This window comes from Sarcophilus harrisii, chromosome 2, assembly GCF_902635505.1.
Source record: "Sarcophilus harrisii chromosome 2, mSarHar1.11, whole genome shotgun sequence".
Taxonomy (NCBI): domain Eukaryota; kingdom Metazoa; phylum Chordata; class Mammalia; order Dasyuromorphia; family Dasyuridae; genus Sarcophilus; species Sarcophilus harrisii.
This window is the reverse complement of record NC_045427.1, coordinates 97,649,796-97,664,563: the sequence shown is the minus strand read 5'-3', so window position 1 is coordinate 97,664,563 and position 14,768 is coordinate 97,649,796. Positions and strand designations below refer to the sequence as shown.

The window sequence follows — 14,768 nt, the reverse complement described above, 5'->3', positions numbered from 1 at the left end:
TTAATGAAAAAAAAATCAAATGATGGTGGCTTAGCTGTACCAGATCTAAAATTATATTATAGAGCAGCAGTTACCAAAACTATTTGGTATTGGCTAAGGAATAGATTAGTTGATCAGTGGAATAGATTAGGTTCAAGGGATAAAACAGTCAACAAATATAGCAACCTAGTCTTTGACAAACCCAAAGATCCCAGCTTTTGGGATAAGAACTTACTGTTTGATAAAAATTGCTGGGAAAATTGGAAACTAATATGGCAGAAACTAGGCATTGATCCATACTTAACGCCGTACACCAAGATAAGGTCAAAATGGGTTCATGACCTAGGCATAAAGAATGAAATTATTAATAAATTAGAGGAACATAGGATAGTTTACCTCTCAGACCTGTGGAAGGGGAAGGTCTTTATGACCAAAGCAGAACTAGAGATCATTACTGATCACAAAATAGAAAATTTCGATTATACCAAACTGAAAAGTTTTTGTACAAACAAAACTAATGCAGACAAGATTAGAAGGGAAGCAATAAACTGGGAAAATATTTTTACAGTCAAAGGTTCTGATAAAGGCCTCATTTCCAAAATATATAGAGAATTAACTCTAATTTATAAAAAATCAAGCCATTCTCCAATTGAAAAATGGTCAAAGGATATGAACAGACAATTCTCAGATGAAGAAATTGAAACTATTTCTAGTCATATGAAAAGATGCTCCAAGTCATTATTAATCAGAGAAATGCAAATTAAGACAACTCTAAGATACCACTACACACCTGTCAGATTGGCTAAGATGACAGGAAAAAATAATGATGATTGTTGGAGGGGATGCGGGAAAACTGGGACATTGATGCATTGTTGGTGGAGTTGTGAACGAATCCAACCATTTTGGAGAGTAGTTTGGAACTATGCTCAAAAAGTTATCAAACTGTGCATACCCTTTGATCCAGCAGTGTTACTACTGGGATTATATCCCAAAGAGATTATAAAGAAGGGAAAGGGACCTGTATGTGCACGAATGTTTGTGGCAGCCCTTTTTGTAGTGGCTAGAAACTGGAAACTGAATGGATGTCCATCAGTTGGAGAATGGCTGAATAAATTGTGGTATATGAAAATTATGGAATATTACTGTTCTGTAAGAAATGACCAACAGGATGATTTCAGAAAGGCCTGGAGAGACTTACACGAACTGATGCTGAGTGAAATGAGCAGGACCAGGAGATCATTATATACTTCAACAACAATACTAGATGATGACCAGTTCTGATGGATCAGGCCATCCTCAGCAACGAGATCAACCAAATCATTTCTAATGGAGCAGTAATGAACTGAACTAGCTATACCCAGAAAAAGAACTCTGGGAGATGACTAAAAACCATTACATTGAATTCCCAATCCCTATATTTATGCACACATGCATTTTTGATTTCCTTCACAAGCTAATTGTACAATAATTCAGAGTCTGATTCTTTTTGTACAGCAAAATAATGTTTTGGTCATGTATACTTATTGTGTATCTAAGTTATATTTTAATATATTTAACATCTACTGGTCATCCTGCCATCTAGGGGAGGGGGGGGGGGGGGGTAAGAGGTGAAAAATTGGAACAAGAGGTTTGGCAATTGTTAATCCTGTAAAGTTACCCATGTATATATCCTGTAAATAAAAGGCTATTAAAAAAAATAGTTTTCCTAATGTTGAAACAGCGCTGCATACTTGATAAAGGTTCCACTTGGTCATAGTATACTATCCTGCTGATAAATTGCTGTAATCCCTTTGCTAATATTTTATTTAAAATTTTGCATTAAAATTCCTTAGGAAAAAAAAAAACAAAAAAAAATTAATTGGAAACTAATATTATCCTAAAGAAAAAATGGGTCAAAGAACATGTCACAGATTTCATTAAAGAGAATGACAATGAAACAACATTCTAAAATTTATGGAACAGAGCCCAAACTGTACTTATGGGAAAATTTATCTCTCTGAATATGTATAACAATAAAAGAGAGAAAGAGAAGATGATAGCACCTAAAATAACTAGAAAAAGAACAAATTAAAAATCCTCAATTAACTACTAAAATGGAAATCCTGAAAAATCAAGGAAGAGATTAATTAAATTCAAAGTAAAAAAAAAAAAAAACCAAACTATTGAACTAATAAATAAAACTAAAAGCTAATTTTATGAAAAAAATTAATAAAACAAACTACTGGTTACTTTGATTAAAAAGTAGACAGAAGAAAACCAAATTACTAGTATCAAAAATTTAAAAGGTGACTATACCACTAGTATCAAAAAAAAGCAATTATTGGGAGTTATTTTGCCTCCTAAAAACTAGTTGAAATAGTTAACAATTTTAGCAGAGGTGCAGAATAAAATACACTAGCATAAATATCAGCATCTCTATATGCTACTGACAAAATCCAGCAGGAAAAGATAGAGAGAAAAATTCCATTTAAAATAATAGCAGGCAATATAAAATACTTTGATGTCCACCTGCCAAGGCAAATACAGAGATTATATGAACATAATTTCAAAATACTTTTCACAAAAAGACAGATCTAGACAATTGGAGAAATACTGATGTTCATGAATAGACAGAACCAATATAATAAAAATGACAATTCTACTTAAGTTTACTTATTCAATGCCATACCAATTAAATTGCCCTAGGAGTATTTTATAGAGCTAGGAAAAATATTAGCAAAATTCATTTGAAACACCAAAAGGTCAAAAATATCAAGGGAATCAATGAAAAAAATGTGAAGGAAGGCAGCCTAGTAATTTCAGATTTCATAATATTACAAAATGGTAATCATCAAACCAATATGAAACTGGCTAAGAAATAGAGTGATAGATCGGTGGAACAGATTAGGTACATAATTCACAGTAGTAAATGACCACAGCAATCCAGTGTTTGATAAACCCCCAATTCATACTTTTGGGATAAGAACTCAATTTGTTTGACAAAAATTGCCGGAAAACCTAGAAAACAGTTTGGGAGAAATTTGGCATAAGCCAATATCTCATACTGTATGGAGATAAGGTCAAAATGGATAAATAATTTAGACATAAAGGTTAATATCCTAAGTAAGTTAAGAGAACATGGAAAAATTTACATGTGAGATTTATAGATAAGGGAAGAGTTTATGAACAAGCAAGAGACAGAGAATCATAAGAAGTAAACTGGATAATTTTTATTACAGTTAGTTAAAAAGCTGTTGCATAAACAAAACTAATGCACCCAAGATTAGAAGGAAAACAGAGAACCTGAAAATGTTTTATGGGATGTTTTACTGATAAAGGACTCATTTCTCAAACATATAGGGAACGGAGCCAAATTTATAAAATAGGAGACATACCCTATTTGATAAATGATCAATGGAGATGAATAGGCAGTTTTCAGAAGAAATAAAAGCTATCAAATAGTCATATGAGAAAATGCTCTAAATCATTACTGATAGGGAAATACAAATTAAAACAACTCTGAGTACTATGTCATGCCTATCAGATTGGCAAACATAACAGAAAAGGTAAATAACAAATGTTGGAGAGGATATGGAAAAATAGGGACACTAATACATTGTTGGTATAGTTGTAAACTAGCCATTTTCTGAAACAATGCCCCAAAGCCTATAAAGCCAGGAATACCCTTGACACAGCAATATGACTACTAGGTCTTTATCCCACAGATCAAAGAAGAGGAAAAAGGACCTATTGGTATAAAAATATTTATAGCAGCTCTTTTTGTGATAGTAAAGAATTAAAAATTGAGAATATGTCCATCAATTGGGACATGGCTGAACAAGTTGTGGTATATGGTTGTTATGCAATACTTTTGTGCTATGAGGAATGGGAAGCAGGATGTTTTCAGAAAAACTTGGGAAGACTTAAATGAACTCATGCAAAATAAAGTGAACAGAACCAAGAGAATATTGTACATAGCAATATTGTAAAGATGACCAACTGTAAAAGATTTAGATACCTTGATCAAAACAATGATGTAAGACAATTACAAAAACCAACAAATCCTAGATTAAAAGTCCTATCCACTTTCAGAGAGAGAACTGATTAACTATGAATGCAGATCAAAACATACTTTAAAATATTTTTCTTGTCTGTGTTTTCATTTACAACATGGCTACTATGGAAATGTTTCACATGATTTCACACATAGAATCAATATCAAAGTCCTTGCTTTATCAAGATGATGGGAGGGATAATAGGAAAGGGAGAAAGCGTGGATTTCAAAATTTTACAAAGTGAAAGTTAAATTTTTTATTTCATGAAATAAATATTTATTTCATGAAATAAAAACATTTAAGAAAGTAATTAACACATATCTATAGTTTTATATGCCATTATATTTATTGCATATGGTATGTGTATATGTATGTGTGTTTGTCCACCTCCAAAAGTCAGTTTCTTGCTGTTGTCCCATAATCTATGGAAAAAAATCTTGTGGCCAGCAATATAGTAAGCACTTAATAAATGCTTACTGACTGACTAGACTTTGCAGAGGTCATGGAACAACAGCAAGAAATTCTAATTCTATGAACCTATGGTCTTCTGTGTGACTGGACAAAAAGTTTGCTGATCACATAGTGAAAATAAAGTGACAGAAGTTGTTCTGGTAATGTTGGAAGTAACAAGAACCATGGAAAGTCTTGAGATGCTCTGTGAAGGGTTACTAGAAGGAAATGGACAAGAATCACATTGGATGAGAAAAGCAGAGATGGGACAGAGGATCTTCTCATGGAACACTGGTACCTGAGGTCAGGTACCTACCTGAAAGCAGGTTTTGAGAAGTCAGAGTCCCTGGGCCCCTGGAGACATGCTGACCTCATTGGGGCTTTTCTTGCCAAAGATATGAGAGTAATTTGCCATTTCTTTCTCCAGCTGATTTTAGATACGAGGAAACTGAAGTAAACAGGAATAAATGACTTGCCTTGGATCACACAGCTAGTAAGTGTCTGAGGCTAGATTTGAACCCATATTTTTACTCAGATTTTGATGCTCTGAGACTACCGTCTTCAGTGTGATACTGTGCTACTGAAACAGACTTTAGTCTATGGAAGTGGATTCATTCTAGCCTCTAAATCTATATTGAGAGGAGCAATTACCAGGTGAACCATGATGCCGATTTAAGACAATTTAGACCAATAGGTGAGATTTTTTCAGATATGAGTATTAGAGAAGGAAATATTATTTGCAAATAGTTGGGTGTGTGAGTGCAGTGAGTAGAATGCTGTGCCAGAACTCAAATCTGGCCTCTGACTCTTAAACTGTGTGATCTGGACCAGTGATTTAATCTGTTTGCTCAACTATAGAATAGAGATAGTAACAGTACCTATCTCAAATGTTGTCATGAGGTTCAAGTGAGGTAATATTATAAAGTGTTTATAAAGTGTCTAGAACACAGTAGGTACTATATAAATGCTCATGTCCATCCCTATGTTTTGGTTCCTTTGCTAAAAAATTATCATTTTGTGACCAAATCAGGTGCTCCTCACTTTATGCTTAGGACATCTGAATCCCTGAGTTCTTTCAAGCAATTCTTCTCAAAATGGAGGCAGGGAATATTCTTACTTGATTTTCTTTTCTCTTATGCTTTGGCTCTTGAATCACAGAATTAATCACAGAATGTTAGAATTACAAAGGGTTATTTATTTAGGGAATTATTTAGGGGTTGTCTGGTCCAAACCATGCCTTACTTAAGTACAGTACTGGGCACAGGAGAGATGCTTAATAAATACTATCTGACAGATTAAACATGAATTCCCCCCTACAACACCCTGGACAACTGGCCATCCAGCCTTTGCTTGAAGGTGGCCAGTGAGGAAGAAGCTAGTGGGGCTCTTAAGGCAGCTTACTCTTTCAGTGATTCACTCACAGAGCCTTTAAATCTCAATGAAGGTTGACTTCCTTCATCCTATGATTTTATCTGAGAAGATAAGACTTATTTATATACAGGAAGCAGAAGGCAAGAGGTTACAGTAAATATTAGTGTCAAAGGGAGCAGCATAGATAGTAACTGCTATAAGAGTTCAGAGAAAAAAAATAGATTCATTCCTTCACATGGTGACTTGGAACCTACATACTAGTCCTAGTTGTGATTATTCTATATCTACATCTACATCTCTATTTCTAATCATATCCACCTCTTTCTTTTTCTCTGTCTATATTTCTATTCATCTATAGGTATGGGTATAAGTATAGATAAATACTATAGATATAGATATAAATAGATAGATATGTAAACCTATATCTAAATGAATATGATGATGTCCATTTTACCTGCATAAAACAAAGAAAAAAATCTTTTTTTGTCCCAGTGGTTCTTAATCTAGGGTCCATGAAATTTTTTTTTAATGTTTATAACTTTGTATTTCAATATAATTGATTTCCCTTGTAACCTTACATATTTTGTTTTGTGCGTTTAAAAACATGATTCTGAGAATTGATCCAAAAACTTTGCCAGGCTCTCAAAAGGGGTCACGATCCAAAAAAGTTAAGAACTGTTGTCTTAACTTAAGCCTGTATGTCCTGCAGCGCTCTATGACTGACAGTTGAACTTTCATTAATCTGTGACTAGCTCAGGTGGATCTGGTTCAGGAGCCCTGCCTGTAAGGCTGATTGTCTTCCTGCTCTGATCAAGCAGGCCTCATGCAACCTGCTAGGCCTGTCTCACCAAGGCTTTCTTTCACTGCTCTGCCTGGAATAGTCTTAGTGACTCTGCAAAAATTGCAGTCACATTGATTTCATGGTCCTAGGGAAAGGGAAAGATACACTGACTGCATTTGCAAGTCAGGGACAGGCTGCTGAGTCATACCAGGGCCCCTGGGCAGAGACTCAGTCTTACTCTATTCTTTATACAAAAATAAGTGAGTTGTCAGCAATCAATAAATGGCCATCAGCCTATTCACTGTACCTGGGAAGGGAATGAGACAGCAGAGAGAAGAGCAAAGAAACAAAGACCTGAATTGTGGCAAAATATATATCTGTTCAGGGTATATTCAAGTCTGGCCCTGGGGGAAGTGAGAAGTCCATCATCAATAATTTACCAGGCTGTGATTATTTGGCCCTATTAATTCATTAGGTTAGAATATGGTTATAGGTTCAATCCCTATGTGACCCAGTTAACTTCCTATGGGGGGAAAATGTGTGTGTGTGTGTGTAAATACACTGTGTGTATATATGCATATATATGACACACATATATAGTATATATATATTTATATATTTACATACACATATATATATTCTATGCATGTATGCACACACTGTATGTAATACAGTGAAGAGAATGTTGCACCTGTATACAGGAAGATCTGAGACATGTGACTTCTTTTTATATTATTTATTTTTTTTTATTATATCTTTTTATTTATAAGATACATGCATGGGTAATTTTTCAGCACTGACAATTGCAAAACCTTTTGTTCCAACTTTTCCCCTCCTTCCCCCCACCCCTTCCCCCAGATGGCAGGTTGACCAATACATGTGACTTCTTATACTTATTAAGCGAACTAGAGAATGAATTAGAGAATTCATTTAATATCTCTCATTTTCAATTTCTTCATCTGTAAAATTGAGCTAATACTAGCATCTACCCCCAAATTTGCTGTAAAAATAAAATGAGGTAGTATTTGGAAGGCATGTTAAAGTATTATAAAATGATAACTACACATATACTTGTTGCTGTCCCGGTGAGAGAATCATAGGAAAGGATGAAATGTCCATTGCTAGCTAATATATTCAATACTTGAGTAAGCATCCTTTTCACAATGTAATAATAGCTAACATTTATATAGTGCTTTTATATTTGCAAAATGCTTTACACTTATTGTCTCATTTTATTGTCATAATAACTTTGGGAGGTAGGGACTATTACTGTTCCCATTTACAGATGGAGAAAATAAAATCAAGGGAAATAAAATGATTTGGCAAGAGCCACAGGCTAATCATAAGTATCTGAGATAGGATTTGAATTCAGGAATTACTGAATCTAAATGTAACACTCCATTCCCTGTAACAACTAACTGCGTTCCATGAATTAATAAGTAAAAGGCTTACTTTGTAATCTGAAAGTTGAAACAGAGTTTACCAACAAATGGAAAAAGAAATATCATTTTCCTCTTGAAAGGAATGTGTAATTTTTGGTTTGAGCCTATGGTCAGGTTGTGCTGTTCAGCAGATGAAGTGATGATTAATGGTCTCTTACGTAAGCATTCAAACTCAGTTCTTTGGAATGTATTTCTGGAGAACTCCTGAATTTCCTTTGATACTTAGTAAGAAATACTAAAAAGAGAGCTGGTCTAGTGGGCAGCTATCTACCTAGGACATAGGTTATTACTCTGTCCTGAAAAATATAGCCTTAAGAAACATTTACTGGAGAACTTCCTGAGGTATTGAGCAACAAATGTAGATATTTGTTTCCTTTTCTGTACTTACTACCCAGGAGATTGAGCGACTTGGCAAGAGGATTAGAAGTTGGGTCATCCAGAACCCTTTCTTATTCCTTTCCTAAAAATGAGGGATAATTATACCTTCCCTCTCAACCAGGATGTTGTGAGATTGCATTATATAATAATGCAATGTGAAGTGCTAAGAGAGCCTCAAGTAGAGGATATTGATAATTACTGTTGTAAGAAGAGTAACAATAATAAAGGTAGAAATTATGAGTATATTGATGGTGATTTTGACAGTTACTCTACAGTGAAATTCTACAATAATTCCAAGAAAATTGCCAAAAATTTAAAAGTTGTTCCATGATAATTCTTGCTCAAAGCTTTGTGTTTGGGGAGTTGAGAGTGGAGAACTAGGTAGTGGTTCAGGGGATTACTGGGTGGAGGAGAGAAGGTTAGGTTGCTACAAACTTAATTGCTCCTGAAAGACTCCAACTGGTTGTTTGATCTATGAGAGATTTGTGCTGGGTCTATTAAAAGGTTAACATGTGGGGTGATCCTTGTGCTCTTTTATAAGGTAGTATTATGGCTGCATCTTGGGCTTTTTTTTTTTTTTTTAAAGTAGAGCCAACCTTAAATAAAGACATTAGCTATATTGGGAAAAGATGAGGACCAACAATGGGATAAGACCTTTGTTAGGGGTAAATAGTATGATGATATATAAAAATGGAGCAAATACACATCTTCTCAACCATTATTTTGTTTTTGTTTTCTCTGCCAAAAAGAATGATATCTGGACTGGAAAGGACAGAACAAAAATATCTAATAGGGAATGGGTATCCCAAGATAAGTAAAGAGATATTAAGTAAATACCTAACCACCCTTGATGATTTCAAGTTATCTGGCCCAGATATATTACATTTTGGGTGTCCAAAGAACTGGTAGACTTCCAAGCCATGGTCAATGATCACTGCAAAAGCATAGAAAAGAGGGGAGTTTCTAAGTGGAGGAGAGCAAAATCTCAGTTTCCAAAAATAAAAAGTACAGATGCTGTAAGCTGTAGGCCAGTAAGGTTGACTTAGCAAAAGTCTAGAAATAGATTATTAAAGGAATGGTTAGTGAATGTCTAGGAAAAGAAGGGGTGGTCACCAAGATCAGGCTTCATCAGGAACAAGTCATGCTCAGCTGAGGGAATGTTGCAGAGAGGTAATTATGAGAAAGGGCCCTGTAACATGGATATATCTCAAATTCCCTAAAGCCAGGTAAGACTAGTAATAATAGCTTCAGAAACAGCAGCACTGACATACTTGATCAAAAACTGTACCAACTCCCCCTTTTCCCACCTCTTCTCCCATGTTCAAGTTTCAGCTTGTTCTCTTGCGTCTTTCTTTGAATACAAGAAGAAATAGATCAAGGGTAAGATCTGAGTATTTACATTCCAAAATTACTTGGTCACCCCCTACTCCAGCTTTTACTGAGGAAAAACTCTCCTCTCCCCTATTTGATGTGACTTCCTTTCTTATCTCCTGCTTCAGATATTAGTAGTTAGACAAACTCATGGCTTGTCCCATGTTCCCTTAATAGTTTAATAACGGCTTCAAGTCACATAAAAATATAAATAAGCAATGAAAGGAATAAAGCTTCCAAATGTCAATTGCCATGACTGCAATTGAGAACGAATATATGTCTTCCCTTCTTCCCTTTTCCTTTCTGATTAAAGGAGAAACAGAGACATATTGGATAAATAAATAGAGGGCAGGTTTTCCATTCCAGAGACAGAGTCAGTGCTGTGAATTGGATTTGGCCATTTCAGCAACCATATATCTCCTCTTTTGGGCCAGCTTGTTCTCAGGCTCTTGGCTATTGTCTATTGACTCATGTCTTGTCATTTCCTCTGCTCCAGTCCTAACATCATCTATCCTCTGTTTATTTGAATTATGGCGGCTAGCAATTACCCTAATAGCCGTTTAGCCAATCCAAAGCCAGTTGGATGCTTTGGAGTGTGATGGTAAAGGCTTAACTCAGAGGGGAAACAAGTACCCAGAACATACTTTAAGTTTAATCTTCATTATTAATATTTTCTCCATGAGTTTCTTAAATCTAGGTGATCAACAAAACAGTAAGTCAAATCCTGATTTATAGCATTTGCTGAGTTCCGAGATATAAATGGTCACCTTGGAAATTTGGCAACTGACTCTTGGGAGACAATATGAGTCCCTGGAGAGATGGAACTCATTATTGTCCCACATCTCTCCAGCATGGACACATCCCTTTCTCTTTAGAAAACTCTTCTCTTTCAACTCTTCTCCAAGTTTAGTGCCAGGATCTGTTAGTGCAGATGCATCCCTGAGACAAGATTCTGAAGCACAGCAGATAGATTTGGCCATATTGTGTGCCAGGGGACCACGGCTCTATCTCCCTTGAGCAGAGTGGATATTATAGCCATCAATGACCCTAACTACCTGGTTTATATATTCCAATATGATCCCACTCATTACAAGTTTATGAGCACTATTGTAGCTGAAAATGGAAAGCTGATGGTTAATGGAAAAACCATTACTGTCTTTGAGAAGCATAATCTCACCCAGCATTAAATACAGACATAGTGGAGCCAAGTGTGTAATATATATATATATATATATAAATTTACCACCATGGAAAAGCCCGGGGCCACTTGAACAACGAAGCTAAGTGTATCACTTTGCCTTTCCGCTGTTTGCCCCTATGTTTGTCATAGGAATGAATCATGACAAATACAATAATTTCCTTAATATTGTCAGCAATGCCTTTTGCAATACCAACTGCTTGGTCTCCCTGGTCAAGATTATTCATGATAACTCTGACATTTGGAAGGATTGCAGGACACCCCATTATTGCTATTCAGAAGATGGCAGATAGTTCATCTGGCAAGTTGTCAAATGATGGGCACGGTGCTGCCCCAAATGTCATCCCTGCTTCTGATAGTGCTGCCAAAGGAATAGACAAAGTCATTCACAAGCTGACTTGGGAGCTTTTGGGCGTAGCCTTCCACGTTCCTACTTCTAACATATCTGTGGTGGACATGACTTGCTGTCTGGAGAAACCTGCTTGGGCTACACCAGGACCAGGTTGCATCCTGTGATTTTAACAGCAATACATACTCTACCTTTGATGCTGGTGCTTGTACCACACTCTCGATGACTATTTTGTTGGATACATTTCTTAGTATGACAATGAGTATAGTTATAGCAAACATGTAGCAGACCTCCTGGTCTATGTGACCTCAGGAGTAAAATGGAAAATTTTCTCCTTCCATGAATCTTCATCCTGAATTGAAAGAGGAATTTTATTATTAGGGAACTCAAATCTCTTACCGGGGTCCTCAAACTTTTTAAATAGGGGCCCAGTTCACTGTTCCTCAGACAGTTGGAGGGCCGGACTATAATAAAAACAAAAACTTTATTTTGTGGGCCTTTAAATAAGGAAACTTCATAGCCCTGGGTGAGGGGGAATAATCATCCTCAGCTGCCGCATCTGGCTCGCGTGCTGTAGTTTGACCCATTTCCCTATACTGGAGATCCCCACACTCCCTTGACAATAATTGCCTCAAAGTGTAGTAGAGGTTGGAAAATAGAGAATTCTATGTTATGTATCATCAGAAAAGTCAGTCTTCAGTGAAAAAAAAAAAAGAAAGAAAAAAATCTCTTCTTTCAAGGTCATAGGAAACCTGAAGAACTAGGATAATGTGTTCTAACTAGTACACTCTTTCCACATCTCTAAGCTTAAAATGTGAATTATAGTAATTTTTGACAGTTTTATTAAACTGAAAGGCAAGGGAATTGGTACAGGTACAATTTTCCTACATTTTAGCAAAACAGTGACAAAAAATTTTCTTGCTATTCTTGTGGAATATAGATAACTCTAGATATAGGCTAGACTGTAAAATATTTAGATGTTTGGTCCTGTGGTTTTTGTCATTTAAACCAAAGCTATAGTAGGCTTTTCAGATTTATAAATGACATGAAGTCAGATGGTATACTAACATATTGGATGATAGTTAGGAATTAAGTGTATATTGATGGGGGCAGCTAGGTGGTGCAGTAGATCAAGCACCAGCCCTGAAGTCAGGAGGACCTGAGTTCAAATATGACCTCAAATACTTAACACTTCCTATCTGTGACTCTGGCCAAGTAACTTAACCAATTGCCTCAGGGGAAAAAAAAAGTTAAGCAAAAGTATATTGATGGACTAGTACAGGTTTCAAAATGCAGCCTGCTGGGCAGGTAACACACTTCCCAGTGCAATCAGAATCAGATTAAAATATAACTGGAAAATATATAACAAAATAAATAAAAAATACAACAAAACTTAAATAATGCTAATTTGTAGTTTTCTAAGTCAACGTATAGCCTTCTTGAATCCTTATGGTATGGTCAACCCATTTCAATTTGAGTTTAACACTACTGGACTAGAATAGTTAATAAGACATAAATTAATAGGATTAAATGTAAAATCTTACTGTTGAGTCAGAAAAAGCAACTTAATGGGTGTAAGGTGGGAAGGTTAACTAGTTAACAGATTTTCTGAAAAAGATCTGCATTTTTTAAGAGAGTGCAAACTGAATATGGGACAATAATGTGTCCTGGCAACAAAGAAAGCAATGGTAATATCTGCTATCAGCATAGTACTTTAAGGTTGACAAAATACCAAAAAGATACTTTCATGTATGTGTGAACAATATAACAACCATGTAAAATAGATACAATGAATATTACTACCTATAATTTACAGATGAATAAGCCAAAGTTTGGATAGGTTAAGGTACATTAAACAGCAAATCTCAGAGATAAGAGTTAAAACTCAGGCCTTCCTAATTCTAGGTCTGGTACTTTATTCATTATAGTAAGTGGCTTCTTATTGCAACCTCAAGCTACAGTGAGAGATAGCTTTTAGTACAGAGGGAAGTGAGAATCCCATTCTACTCTGCTCTAGGATGACCATATCTAGACCATATTACGTTCAGTTTTTGGAAAAACATGGACAAGTTGGAAAGTGTCCAGAGAAAGACAAATAAGATGGTGAAATGTCTTGAGATCATGTCACACAAGGACAACTTGAAGAAATGGGGGTTATTTAGCTTGAAGGAAAGAACTTGGTTGAAGGAGGCAGGGGAATGAGTAACAGCTGTTTTCAAGAATTTTGAGGGAACTCATTATTATGTAACTAATTGTTTATATTGGGGGAAGCTAGTATTTTTCCTTTCTTTAGCTCCTCATTTCTACTAGGCAAAGCTAGCACCTAAAGGACATTGCTGATGAATGAGATAATTCAGATCCCCAGAGTAAATACCTTTCAATCCTGGATGGGGGTTGTTGCCCTCCATCCAACTAGAGAATCTTACAGAATCTCAGGTGAATTCTAGCCCACTGTGTTCCATTCAGCCAGGTCTAAGCAGAAGTGTTCCCCTTTTTACTCTATATTGCTTTAGGCAGGGTAGCCTGAATAAGAGATAAATGTTTTTATTCAAAAATTGTCATCAGAATCGTCTCTCAGTCCCTCATTAGAATGGACTTATTTCTCAATATGACACTCATTCTGTCATTATTTATTAACCAGTCAGAGTCAATTGCCACCCTTAGGAACACCCAGTCTTCCAAGAGCATATAAACATTAAGTAGGTTCTATGAGGAGTCTTTGGCATTCAAGAATGTCACTAACTCCTTTTATTAGTTATTGTTCACATGATTAATAACATTATTAATTACCAAAAACTGTATCTCTCAAACTTTTTACACATCACAACCTGAAAGTTGTTTTGTAGAAGGACTAGATTTGTTCTACTAAATTTTATAGTTCAGAAATGGTAGCAATGAATGGCAATTAAAGTGAAATTGATGTAAGGAAAATTTTCCTAGAAATCAGAACTATCCAAAAATGGGATGGAGTGGTAATGGATTTCCCTCCAGCAAACAAAGATTAGATGACCATTTCTTAGCTATATCATAGAGGTTTTTATTTTTCATATGTGGGTTGGACCCAGTACCTTCCAATAGCAAAGATTTCAAGATATGTGTTTATTTTGTCCTGATTTTATTCTCTGTGTGTGACTTCCACAAATAAAGAACTCAGTAGGGTATGGTGGAGAGATCCCTGGGTTGGGAATAAAGAGAAGCTAATCTTAGCTCCATCATTATATGACCTTGGGAAAGATACTTCACCACTTAGGGACTAAGATTCCTCACCTGCAAAAGGTGGGGGTTGGAAGAACATTATCTCTACCTCTGATACAATATAAGATGGTTCTAAATTGTTCTGCTGACGTCTATGTATCATGTATCATGTATCATGACTCCTGAGCCTCCCTGAGCAATAATCTAGATTTATCCCATT

The 14,768-nt window shown here is 35.7% G+C and overlaps 1 pseudogene; it reads left to right on the top strand.

Moving 5' to 3' along the window:
• The window catches only part of LOC111718664, a 61,791-nt pseudogene extending 50,082 nt beyond the window's left edge, over positions 1–11,709 (top strand).
• Positions 11,710–14,768: the final 3,059 nt, after the last annotated feature.